This window comes from Artemia franciscana, chromosome 10 (assembly GCF_032884065.1).
Source record: "Artemia franciscana chromosome 10, ASM3288406v1, whole genome shotgun sequence".
Taxonomy (NCBI): Eukaryota; Metazoa; Arthropoda; class Branchiopoda; order Anostraca; family Artemiidae; genus Artemia; species Artemia franciscana.
Genome location: NC_088872.1, coordinates 22,363,551 through 22,374,994, shown reverse-complemented (window position 1 = coordinate 22,374,994; position 11,444 = coordinate 22,363,551). Strand labels below are relative to the sequence as shown.

Below are 11,444 nucleotides of genomic sequence, written 5' to 3'. Positions count from 1 at the left end.
TCGAGGGGAAACCAAAGTCCATGAACCCTAATCAATAATGTGTATAATACGTTTTCAAACAGTTCGTGGTAACGAACTGTAGTAAGGAGCGACCCGGCTCAATAGTAACCAAAACTCTAAAAAATGGAATTTTGATACCAATAGTTATATCAAAAGTGTCGCATTTTAACGCTGATTTTAAATACATAAGTTTCATCAAGTTTCGTCTTACCCATCAAAAGATACGAGCCTGAGAAAATCCTCCCTATTTTAGAAAATAGGGTGAAACACCCCCTAAAAGCCATAGAATCTTAATGAAAACCACACCATCAGATTAAGCTTATCAGAGAACCCTATTGTACAAGTTCCAAGATCCCATCTACAAAAATGTGGAATTTTGTATTTTTTGCCAGAAGACAAATCACGGATGCGTGTTTATTTGTTTATTTGTTTTTTTTTCTTTTTCCCAGGGGTGATCGTATTGACCCAGGGGTGATCGTATTGACCCAGTGGTCCTAGAATTTTGGGAGAGGGCTCATTCGAACGGAAATGAAAAGTTCTAGTGCCCTTTTTAAGTGACCAAGAATATCGGAGGGCACCTGGGCCCCCTCCCACGCTCATCTTTTCCCCAGAGTAGTCGGATCAAAATTCTGAGATAGCCATTTTATTCAACATAGTCTAAAAACCTTATAACTATGCCTTTGAGGACGACTTACTCCCCCTTAATCCCCGTGGGAGGGGCTGCAAGTTGCAAATTTTGACCAGTGTTTGCATATATTAATGGTTATTGGGAAATATAGAGACGTTTTCCAGGGAATTTTTTGGTTGGGAGGGGGGGGAGAAGAAGGGGCTATGTGGCTGAATACGAACATAGAAGTTTGTTACGTAAGCTAATTCGTAAGTTACGTATATCTTTTACTAATGAAAACGTTCGTAAAAACTAAAAGTTCTAGTTGCCTTTTTAAGTACCCGAAAAATTGGAGAGCAACTGGGCCTCCTTCTCCTCGTATTTTAGCAAAATCATTCGATCAAAACTATGGGAAAGCCATTTAGCCAAATAAATAAATATGCAAATTTCGCTTTAATTATTCTGCGGAGAGCCAAAATCAAAACATGGATTAACTAAAAAACATTCAGAAATTAAATAAAAAACAGGTTTCTTCTAACTGAAAGCAAGGAGCGACATTAAAACTTAAAACGAACAGAATTTACCCCGTATATGAAAGGGGCTGCTCCTTCTTCAACGCCCTGTTCTTTACGCTAAAGTTTTTACTGTTTTAAAAAGTAGAGTTGAGAGAAAGAATCAAACTGCGATGCGTGTTTTTTTTTTTTTCCAGGGGTGATCGTATCGATCCAGTGGTCCTAGAATTTTGAGAGAGGGCTCATTCGAACGGAAATGAAAAGTTCTAGTGCCCTTTTTAAGTGACCAAGAAAATCGGAGGGCACCTAGGCCCCTTCCCACGCTCATCTTTTCCCCAGAGTAGTCGGATCAAAATTCTGATATAGCCATTTTATTCAACATAGTTTCAAATCCTTATAACTATGCCTTTGGGGACGACTTACTCCCCCACAGTCCCCGTGGGAGGGGCTGCAATTTGCAAATTTTGACCAGTGTTTGCATATATTAATGGTTATTGGGAAATGTAGAGATCCTCTCTAGAGTCCGCTTTGCATAAACACTATCCTTCTGTCTCTAACCCGGATGAAGTTAGATCTGGTCTAATAAATATCCTCTATAATAGCCAAAAAAAGTTTAAGCCTCCTACTAATTCCACACCGGAAAATCTGCATGACATAAAAATACTATCTAATCTCCGAAAAGATCCTTCTATTATAATAACTAAAGCAGACAAAAGCAATTCACTTGTTGTCATGAATACAACAGACTATGACAACAAAATTTTTTCGCATTTAAATGACACAATTACATATCAAACAATAACTCATGATCCTACTGATCAGTTCACTAATAATATTATAAATGAATTAAAGCAGCTAAAACAAAATGGTAAAATCACCCCACAACTATACAATAAATTTTTTCCCCGTGGTAGTTTCTGTCCTAAACTCTACGGTTTACCAAAAATACATAAACAGGGTATTCCCTTAAGACCTATTGTGGCTTGTACTAAAGCTCCCGCTGCCAATATTGGAAAATGGCTTTGTGCAGCTTTCAAACCTTTATTGTATTCTCAAAATTCCTATATTCATAACTCGGCAGATTTGATTAAAAAACTTAGCAACACAAGTATTTCAGAAAACACAATAGTTAGTAGTTTCGACATTGTTTCCATGTACACAAATATAGATGTAACTATTTCAGAGGAATTATTAAAAAACAAAATAGAAGAAAATTACCACTTGATCGAGACTTCAGCGACAGGAATTGATTGTGAAGTTTTAATGACTCTTGTTAAAATTTGTAATAAGTTTTCTATGTATTTTCAATTTCGCGATTCTTTTTATCAGCAAAAAAATGGATTACCCATGGGGGCACCTTTATCCGGGCTACTAGCAAATATTTACGTCGAGAATCTTGAGAATTGGGCATTGAATTCTTATTTTCTAAAACATGTCTATTGGGGTCGTTATATGGATGACGTAATTTCACTTTGGAATTATGGGGAAGCTGAACTTCGGGGCTTCTTAGATCATCTTAACACTTATGACCGAAATTTGCAGTTCACCCTTGAAGTTGAAATTGAAAATAAACTACCGTTTTTAGATGTATTAATTATTCGTAAAGCTGATGAACTGGATTTTATTATATATCGAAAGCCAACACAAAACAATAGATATCTTCACTTTAATTCAAATCACCCCCCACAAGTTAAAAGAGCAGTTGTAATTTCCCTCATTGATCGTGCCCTAAATATTTGCTCCCATTCATATATAAATGCAGAAATAAATTTTATCAGAGATATTCTTTTTGGTAATGGATACCCCATTCCTTTTGTAAATAAAATAATTAGCCGTAGAATAAAAAGACATTCTTGTAATATCGAAGAAGATACTTCACAATGTGAGGCTATTGATAAGCCCTCAAATATTGTCTATCTTCCGTATATCCCAAAGATTACAACAAAATTAAAAAATATTTGCACAAAAAATAATCTGTACGTAGTTTTTACTAATAATTTTAAAATCATCAATTTCTTAAATTCGGGTAAAGATAAGACCCCAGTTACTCGCCAAAGAGGGGTCTATCAAATACCCTGTGATTGCGGAAAATACTATGTCGGCAGGACCCATCAGAATCTAGACAAAAGGTTACATCAGCATAAAAATGACATAGACAAGGCCTTAATTTCAAATGGTTCCAACAATTCCTTTGATTCTGCTCTAGGTTGGCATATTTTTAATAATCCGTCCCACATGATACTTTTTGAAAACTCTTCACTCATTAGTAATGATTTGGGAATAAAACAGGTGGTTCGAGAATCAATTGAAATTAATCTCAAAATCAATAAAAATATTTCTTTGAACAGGGACTTGGGGGAATACTCACTAAATTCTTTATACTCAAATTTAATTAAAAATGATCTAACAAAATATTTTACTAAACCAATTTATAATAGTACTGAACCAACTACGAAAAGGCCTTTGAGACAGGCTGCTAAACAAGCAAGATTAGCTTTAAGAAATTGCATCTAATCATTTTATTCTCTTTAGTTTGAATGAGTTTATATTTCTTCATTTCATTCTTTTCGCCAGTCCTGGTTGAACTTCGCTGAAGTAAGGATGCTAGGGCTATATTTTTTAAAAAAAATTGTTTTAATAAGTGTTTTTATATTCAGTTTTAATTCTCACAATTTGATGTAAGTTCTTTTATATATATATATAGTATTGTATTGTGCTGAAGACGGCCCTTGGACATAGGGCCGAAATATCTACATAAATAATTTCCATTGTCTTGAAAAAACTTTCCCTATTGTTTCTACGTTGTATTTGTTTACATACTACTAAAAATACATCCGCAGAAAATAGCATAAATATTTAGTAATCAGGCCCAAAAATAATTGTAATGTAGCTGAATGGTCGATCAATTGCTGTAGCCAAAGGCCCCCCTATTAAAATATTCCAAGAAGCTTAGCGGTAGTGAAGGAATTCTTAGTCTGATATGTTGCCAATGCAATTGACATGATGAAATGTGTGGTGACCAAGGGCATTTCACTTTTTAAGACTAGCCTTTGTGACTTAATTTAAATTTCATTAATTTGATTCGATTCCTAGTTCAATTTAAAAATCAGTATTTGATAATTACGGAGTGTTTTCAAAAACAAAATGCATCAGGAATTCAATCAGTTTAAGCAATTTAATTTAATTACGGCGACTGGTGATTGATACCTCATCATTTGATTTAATCCAATACAAAGAAAAACAAAATGTGTTTATTTAAGAGATGTTCTAATTTACTTGGTTTGAACATTATCAATTTGAATACATTTTCCTTTCAATTCAAAAAATTGCAACCTAGTGCTGGCACAAAGGAATTAACCTATTCAATGTGTGGACAGAGGTCCGCCCAAACGCAGTCCCCAACTACCAAAATATTCGCTGTTGAGTTACCCCAATTTAGGGTTATCACAGGGGTCAGCCAATCCGAAGAGCAATAGAAATACCTCACCCTGGGAGTGCCTCCTTCATGATAAAGGCAGCTTTTTAGCTAGGTAAATATGAATTCTTTAACATTTTAACATTTTACTAATGTCTTTTGACATAAATCCAGTTGCTTTGAATGCCACTCAGAAACTCTAATCTATTAAACAGATGCAGCTTTACAATACTTTTTTCACAGCAGTGAATCAAGTTTCTGAATTATTTTTGAAAATAGGAATACCCCATTTCATTTTCATAGGCACGCCTCTAGATCGTTTGAATGCAAGTTTACCTTTTTGAGAAAAGAAAATCAGGGGTTTCTCACTCTCTTACCAATTTGACTGAAAAGTCGAAACTTTAATTTCTGAGAACCCAGTGACCGTTCTACTGACTTTGCCAATTATTTTCTCTCTAACAATCATAGGGGGGGGGCTTTAGTAATTACTACTATCAACAACTCACCGCAGAACCAAACCGCCTGACGCCAAAAATGGTCGCTTTAGCCATTTTATCGAATATTGGTTCAATTTAAATTTCAGCAGTTTCTAATTACGAACTATTTTTGATAAAGATGCATGGGGGCTTGGATCCAGCTTGGGCACTTTAAATTAATTATGGTGTCCACCCATTGGCATTTTCACTATTAATTTTTGTAAATTTTATACAGTGTTTCTTCTTTTTTTCATATGGAAAAAAAAAGGATTTCCAATATATTCAAGGACTAAGTAACAAACGGCAGGGTCTCTCTCCACTTTGAATAACGTATTATACACATTATTGATTAGGGTTCATGGACTTTGGTTTCCCCTCGAAAGGGATGCGCCGATCCCAGAGGTACTGCAATACCGGGCCAACGCGTGAAGGGAGCGGAACAAGCCGCGAAATCCCTCCGTTTTCCAAAAATCAGTTTAATATTCTGGGCCCCATGCAGGGGCCGTATCAGATATTAAGCTGATAAAAACAGATACTACACGTTGATCTTAGCCAAAAGGCCGAGAAGCGATAACTCAACAAGGATTGTCAAAGCGATTATAAGAATACGAGCAACAGAGTTTGTCACAAAATTTATTTCGGTTGCAATTCCCAAATAACATTCAATTAACTTATCCCTTTGTCTTTAGATTTTTGTAAACAGTACGAAACGTTTCCCATTATATCAAAGTTTATCTCAAAATATTAATGGTAAACGGAAAATTGGACAAAATTGTCACTCAAAAAGCCAAAATCAAAAAAGATAACACCTTAAATCAGAGATATATTCTCTTGGCCCTTTAGCTGACAATGACCGGAACCAGCATTGATGAATAACATTAATTCACGGCAATTAAGGGGGTGGGGGACTGAGAAAAGTTTTTTTCGAAATCCAGAGAGAACAATTCTCTTGTTTTTTTACTTTCTTTTACAAGAATACCCCAAAAAACACCCTCATTTGCAATAAAAATTGTCAATCCACCAGTCGACACCACTGGTATTGATCAAAAGCGCCAATTCATGGAAACTGGGGTAGCCAATGAGTTAATCCCCGATATTTTTGTCCGACTCGTTAAAACGTAGCGCAATGCATTTAAACAAGTTTCTGATGGGTTTATTTTATTTATTTTTTTTATTTTTTGTATTGCTCCCTCAAAATAGATTTATAAACACAGCCCAAGGGAAAGGGGAGAGGGGGCGAAAGAGTATTCTCCAGATTCTAGGCAGGGGAATCTCTTTGTCTTTTCAATTTCTTTAACAAAAATACAAAGAAAAAAAAAACAAGCCCTTTTTCAATGATAATACCACGAAGAGATTTTTTTGAATTTAAGAGGAGGAATGCAGGAAAGACATCTTGTAGAGAAAATTTCCTTCCCTGAATTAAAGCCACTGGTTTTCCATATATGCTACATGGTAACAATGCAAGTTTTATTAAGACATTATTAAATTTGCTTCCAATACGGAAACAAAAGCTGAATTTTTAATCACCTAAGAAAGATACACAGACACGGAACAGTGAGACTTTAGCAGATATTTGATTGCTTACTTTATTGTATAAGTATTTGTCCTTTTCATTTGTCATTAACTTGCATAATTCTATAATTCCATCTTCTTAATAACTATGTAGCCCAGAAGACTGTCTTGAAGAATAAATGGCCTTCAAGTAAAATTCCAGTTTTATAGGAACATTTGATCAAAGCTTATTAAACAACTCTAAGGTTCGAAACCATAGAAAAGTAGGGGCGTAATTTGTTATGGAGCTGGAAGGTGCAACCACCCCTCCCAAACCTTGTTTTTCCCCTACCCCAAACCTCATTCCCCTCCCCCTTCTGAAATTTAGTTTCTTCCAAAATTTAGTCTAAACTAATATAAACTTATGAATTTAAGGATCTACCGAAACAGATTTATTTATTTATTTTTTTTTTTTAAGTAAATTTATAGTTCTTTTAGAGTACTAAATAATGCCTCTGTGGTACCAAATGGCGTCTTTATAGTTTTTACTGCTATTTTCACTTTATTTTGGATAAAGGGTTCCATCATTGCTCCACCATCCCCATCAAGTTTGGATTTTGACGAAATTATGCCGCTGTAGAAAAGCAAAAGAAATGAAAAAAAAGTCCTATAAGATGGAGTCGAGCTAGAAGGACTTAGTAGAAACAAAGTAGTACGAGGAAAGTTGCATTCCAAGATGGGGGCATCTTTTGATTTTTCAAGGGCAGAAGATGAATTACTTTATGCAGTAATAGTGCGAAACCATAGAAAAGTAGGGGCGTAATTTGTTATGGAGCTGGAAGGTTCAACTGCCCCTCCCAAACCTTGTTTTCCCCTCCCCCAAACCTCATTCCCCTCCCCCTTCTGAAATTTAGTTTCTTCCATTATTTATTCTAAACTAATATAAACCTATAAATTTAAGGATCTACAGAAACACCTTTTTTTTTTCTTTTTTTTTAAGTTAATTTATAGTTCTTTTAGAATACTAAATAGTGCCTCTGTGGTACCAAATGGCTTCTCTATAGTTTTTACTGCTATTTTCACTTTATTTTGGATAAAGGGTTCCATCTTTGCTCCTCCATCCCCTTCAAGTTTGGATTTTGACGAAAATACACCGCTGTAGAAAAGCAAAAGAAATGAAAAAAAAGTCCTATAAGATGGAGTCGAGCTAGAAGGACTTAGTAGAAACAAAGTAGTTTAAATTTACATTAAAATACAACATTTATGTAAATTTATAGTTCTTTAGAGTACTAAATAGTGCCTCTGTGGTACCAAATGGCTTCTTTATAGTTTTTACTGCTATTTTCACTTTATTTTGGATAAAGGGTTCCATCTTTGCTCCTCCATCCCCTTCAAGTTTGGATTTTGACGAAATTACGCCGCTGTAGAAAAGCAAAAGAAATGAAAAAAAAGTCCTATAAGATGGAGTCGAGCTAGAAGGACTTAGTAGAAATAAAGTAGTACCAGGAAAGTTGCATTCCAAGATGGTGGTATCTTTTGATTTTTCAAGGGCAGAAGATGAATTAACTTATGCAGTAATAGTGTGTATGGATTTGAGTTAGTTTTGTTCAGATTTCTTGAGCAATGCTTAGCCTTTTACTTTTTAGCCTAAATAAATTACGTGGCTATGCTCTAAGGATAACAAATCCAGAAATAGTTACTTTTTAAGACGAAACAAAAGAGGACTAAATGTAGTTGGGACTTGAATCGCTTTTACACCATCTAAGGGGTTAAGAAATAAATACAAGAATCGTTACCGTTCCAATTTCGTACAGGCCCATTGGCCCATCACAAAGTCTTCTCCCTCTGGAGGCAAAATAGACTTGTGTAAAATTCAGGACGGTTCAGGAGGAAGGCCTTCAAAAGAAAAAAGGGCCAGTCCTGACCACACCAATTCCTTGTGCCAAAATATGTTGTAGAATGTATTTCAGACCGAGGAATCATTAATTTAGCTGTTAGAATGCCATACTGCAGACTCCCCGAATGTATCAGCGAAGATAAAACTTTGAGGTGGTAAATCACAGGGATTTTGTGTTATATTTGTATTTAGGCTCCAGGCTTCTCCTTCCTCACAGACCCGTTTCTTGGCCTCCCTTCACATGGAGAATCGCCTGTTGATTCTCTTTTCCCTTCACACAGAGAACTGTCTCTTGAATCGTGTTCTCCCGCCAGACTGAGTATTGTGTCTAGAAACCAATGGAATCCCCAAATGAAAGGATTTGCCCAACTGTAAGATCTCAAAACTCCTCATTTTAGAGGAATCCCCTAAACTGGAATGGAAATACGGCTCCTAGACGAGGCAGGAATGAGGACCCTAAGAGATTCTGGACTCAAGGGCGCCTAGGACTTGGAACACTAATGTACCAGACCAGGAGTGCCTTCGAGCATCCCTTAACCACTGAAAAGTAGCTTCCCTGGCTGTCATCTGCAAAGATAACAACAAACATCTAGCAAGCCACTTGTCAACTGAAGGGCTGTAGGCAACTAGGCGACTAACAACACCAATCATGTCTACTTCCCTATAAACATAGCTTATTTAGACACCCCTGGAAGTTGTGCCATATTTCACAATTACTGTCCCTTTTTACTATTTACCCATAAGTTCACAATTTGTTTTATACTTTTGAAAAGATTGGATTTTTGTTCATAAATGACTTCAATTATCTTGCATTTTCCAGGGTTACTTGTCTGACAACCATAACATCTTGATAAGTAAGATAGTATCTAAATAATATTAATATCTAGATAAGTAATCTTGAAATATTAAAACATACAACAATTGTGTAGACTAGTCTGCCTTTCGGCATTCAAAAATTAGTTAAGACTCATCAAGTGCCCCTCCCCACGGTAATCTTTAGTAAAAGGCGAAAGATTAACTCGTTATGAGGAGAGGCCAGAGCTATGAAAATTGCTAAGGTTCAATTGGGTATATACAAATAAATCCTAGTAAATCCTCGTGCTTTTTTTTAACAAGGTTCGAAAGCAATAAGAAATTCAATGTTCAATCAAGTAAATACAAGCCAAAAAATCATATGATGCGAAAACATATTCAATGAACAGCAATTCATGGGCAACTTTAATGACATACTACTAAAACTACATCCGCAGAAATTACCATACATATACAGTAATCAGGCCCAAAAATAATTGTAATGTAGCTGAATGGTCGATCAATTGCTGTAGCCAAAGGCCCCCCTATTAAAATATTCCAAGAAGCTTAGCGGTAGTGAAGGAATTCTTAGTCTGATATGTTGCCAATACAATAGACGGTAGTGAAGGAATTCTTAGTCTGATATGTTGCCAATGCAATTGACTTGATGAAATGTATGGTGACCAAGGGCATTTCACTTTTTAAGACTAGCCTCTGTGACTTAATTTAGATTTCAGCAATTTGATTCGATTCCTAGTTCAATTTAAAAATCAGTATTTGATAATTACGGAGTATTTTCAAAAACAAAATGCATCAGGAATTCAATCAGTTTAGGCAATTTAATTTAATTATGGCGACTGGTCATTGATACCCATCATTTGATTTAATACAATACTAAGAAAAACAAAATGTGTTTATTTAAGAGATGTTCTAATTTACTTGGTTTAAACATTATCAATTTGCATACTTTTTCCTTTCAATTCACAAAATTACAACATAGTGCGGGCTCAAAGGAAGAAACCTATTCAATGTGTGGACAGAGGTCCGCACGAACGCAGTCCCCCAATCCAAAAATTAAGCTGTTGAGTTACCCCCATTTGGGGTAATCACAGGGGTCAGCCAAAAAAGGTCAGCCTTTAAATATTATTTTAAAAAAGGTGAGTGCAAGTGATTTTTGTTTTATTCAACAAATAGCAAGAAATCATTTAAATCATGACTTTCACCTTTCCAGAGAAAGATTACTTAAAAAGTTTTCAAAATTATCTGAAAATAAAGCCGTAATACCTTCGTCAACTCTTGGACCAGGTGTAATTAATTTTTTATCAAGGACCTTAACGTTACAAGAAAAGTCCGGATTAGAAAAAGGTCCAAAATTTTGTTTTAAAACTAATAAAGTCCCAGTAGAAGAAATTATCCCTTCAATAGAAACATCTTTACATAGAAACCCCATCCTAATCAAAGATGTTAGCCTAGTAAGAGCTTCTACAATTAAAGCCCTGTCAGAGTTTGCTTTAAAACCAGTAATTCCCAACAATTCTTTCAAAGACATGAAGATTCTTAATAATTTAAGAAGGGATGAATCTATTATTATTACAAAAGCAGACAAAGGTAACAATTTAGTGGTAATGGACACCAAGGACTACGATTCAAAATTAAACGCTTTACTGAAAGATGAAAAAACATACAAACAACTTTCTTTTGACCCAACGGACTCATACACAAAGAAGTTTAAGAACGAGTTAAAGAGTTTGAAGGAAGAAGGGAAGATTACACCTCAACTTTTCTACGAATTCTTACCAAGAGGTTCTTTGTGCCCTAAATTATATGGACATCCAAAGATAAATAAGCCAAATCTGCCATTACGACCAATTGTTGCGAGTAACAAGTCACCAACAAGTGCTCTGAATAAATGGCTAGTTTCATTGTGTAAACCACTCATGTCTACACAAATTTCTTACATTAAGAATTCGTCAGAACTTGTAAAAAAACTAAAAGAAGTTAAGATTTCTTCAAATTCTATAATTTAAAGTTTCGACATAGGGTCAATGTATACGAGCATTGATGTAAAAGCCGCAGAAATTCTTCTTGAGAGAAAGATACTAAGAAATTTGGACTTAATTGGTGGCGAAACAGTTTTGGAAGTCGGTGTAATTATGAATTTAGTTATGTTGTGCAACATGTTCTCCTATTTTTTTCAATTCAGAGGGGTTTTTTTTCGAACAAGTAAATGGTTTACCCATGGGGGCCCCTTCAA

At 35.3% G+C, this 11,444-nt stretch overlaps 3 non-coding genes across 3 annotated transcripts; all 3 read right to left on the bottom strand.

The window, feature by feature from the left end:
• Positions 1 to 4,493: 4,493 nt before the first annotated feature.
• On the bottom strand, positions 4,494 to 4,657 carry LOC136032514 (U1 spliceosomal RNA). Its single transcript, XR_010618729.1, has one exon. It is a non-coding gene; the product is annotated as a U1 spliceosomal RNA (small nuclear RNA).
• Positions 4,658 to 5,390: 733 nt separating this feature from the next.
• LOC136032515 (U2 spliceosomal RNA) lies at positions 5,391 to 5,582 on the bottom strand. Its single transcript, XR_010618730.1, has one exon. It is a non-coding gene; the product is annotated as a U2 spliceosomal RNA (small nuclear RNA).
• A 3,743-nt stretch (positions 5,583 to 9,325) lies between these two features.
• Positions 9,326 to 9,441, bottom strand: LOC136032522 (U5 spliceosomal RNA). The gene has a single exon (XR_010618735.1). It is a non-coding gene; the product is annotated as a U5 spliceosomal RNA (small nuclear RNA).
• Positions 9,442 to 11,444: the final 2,003 nt, after the last annotated feature.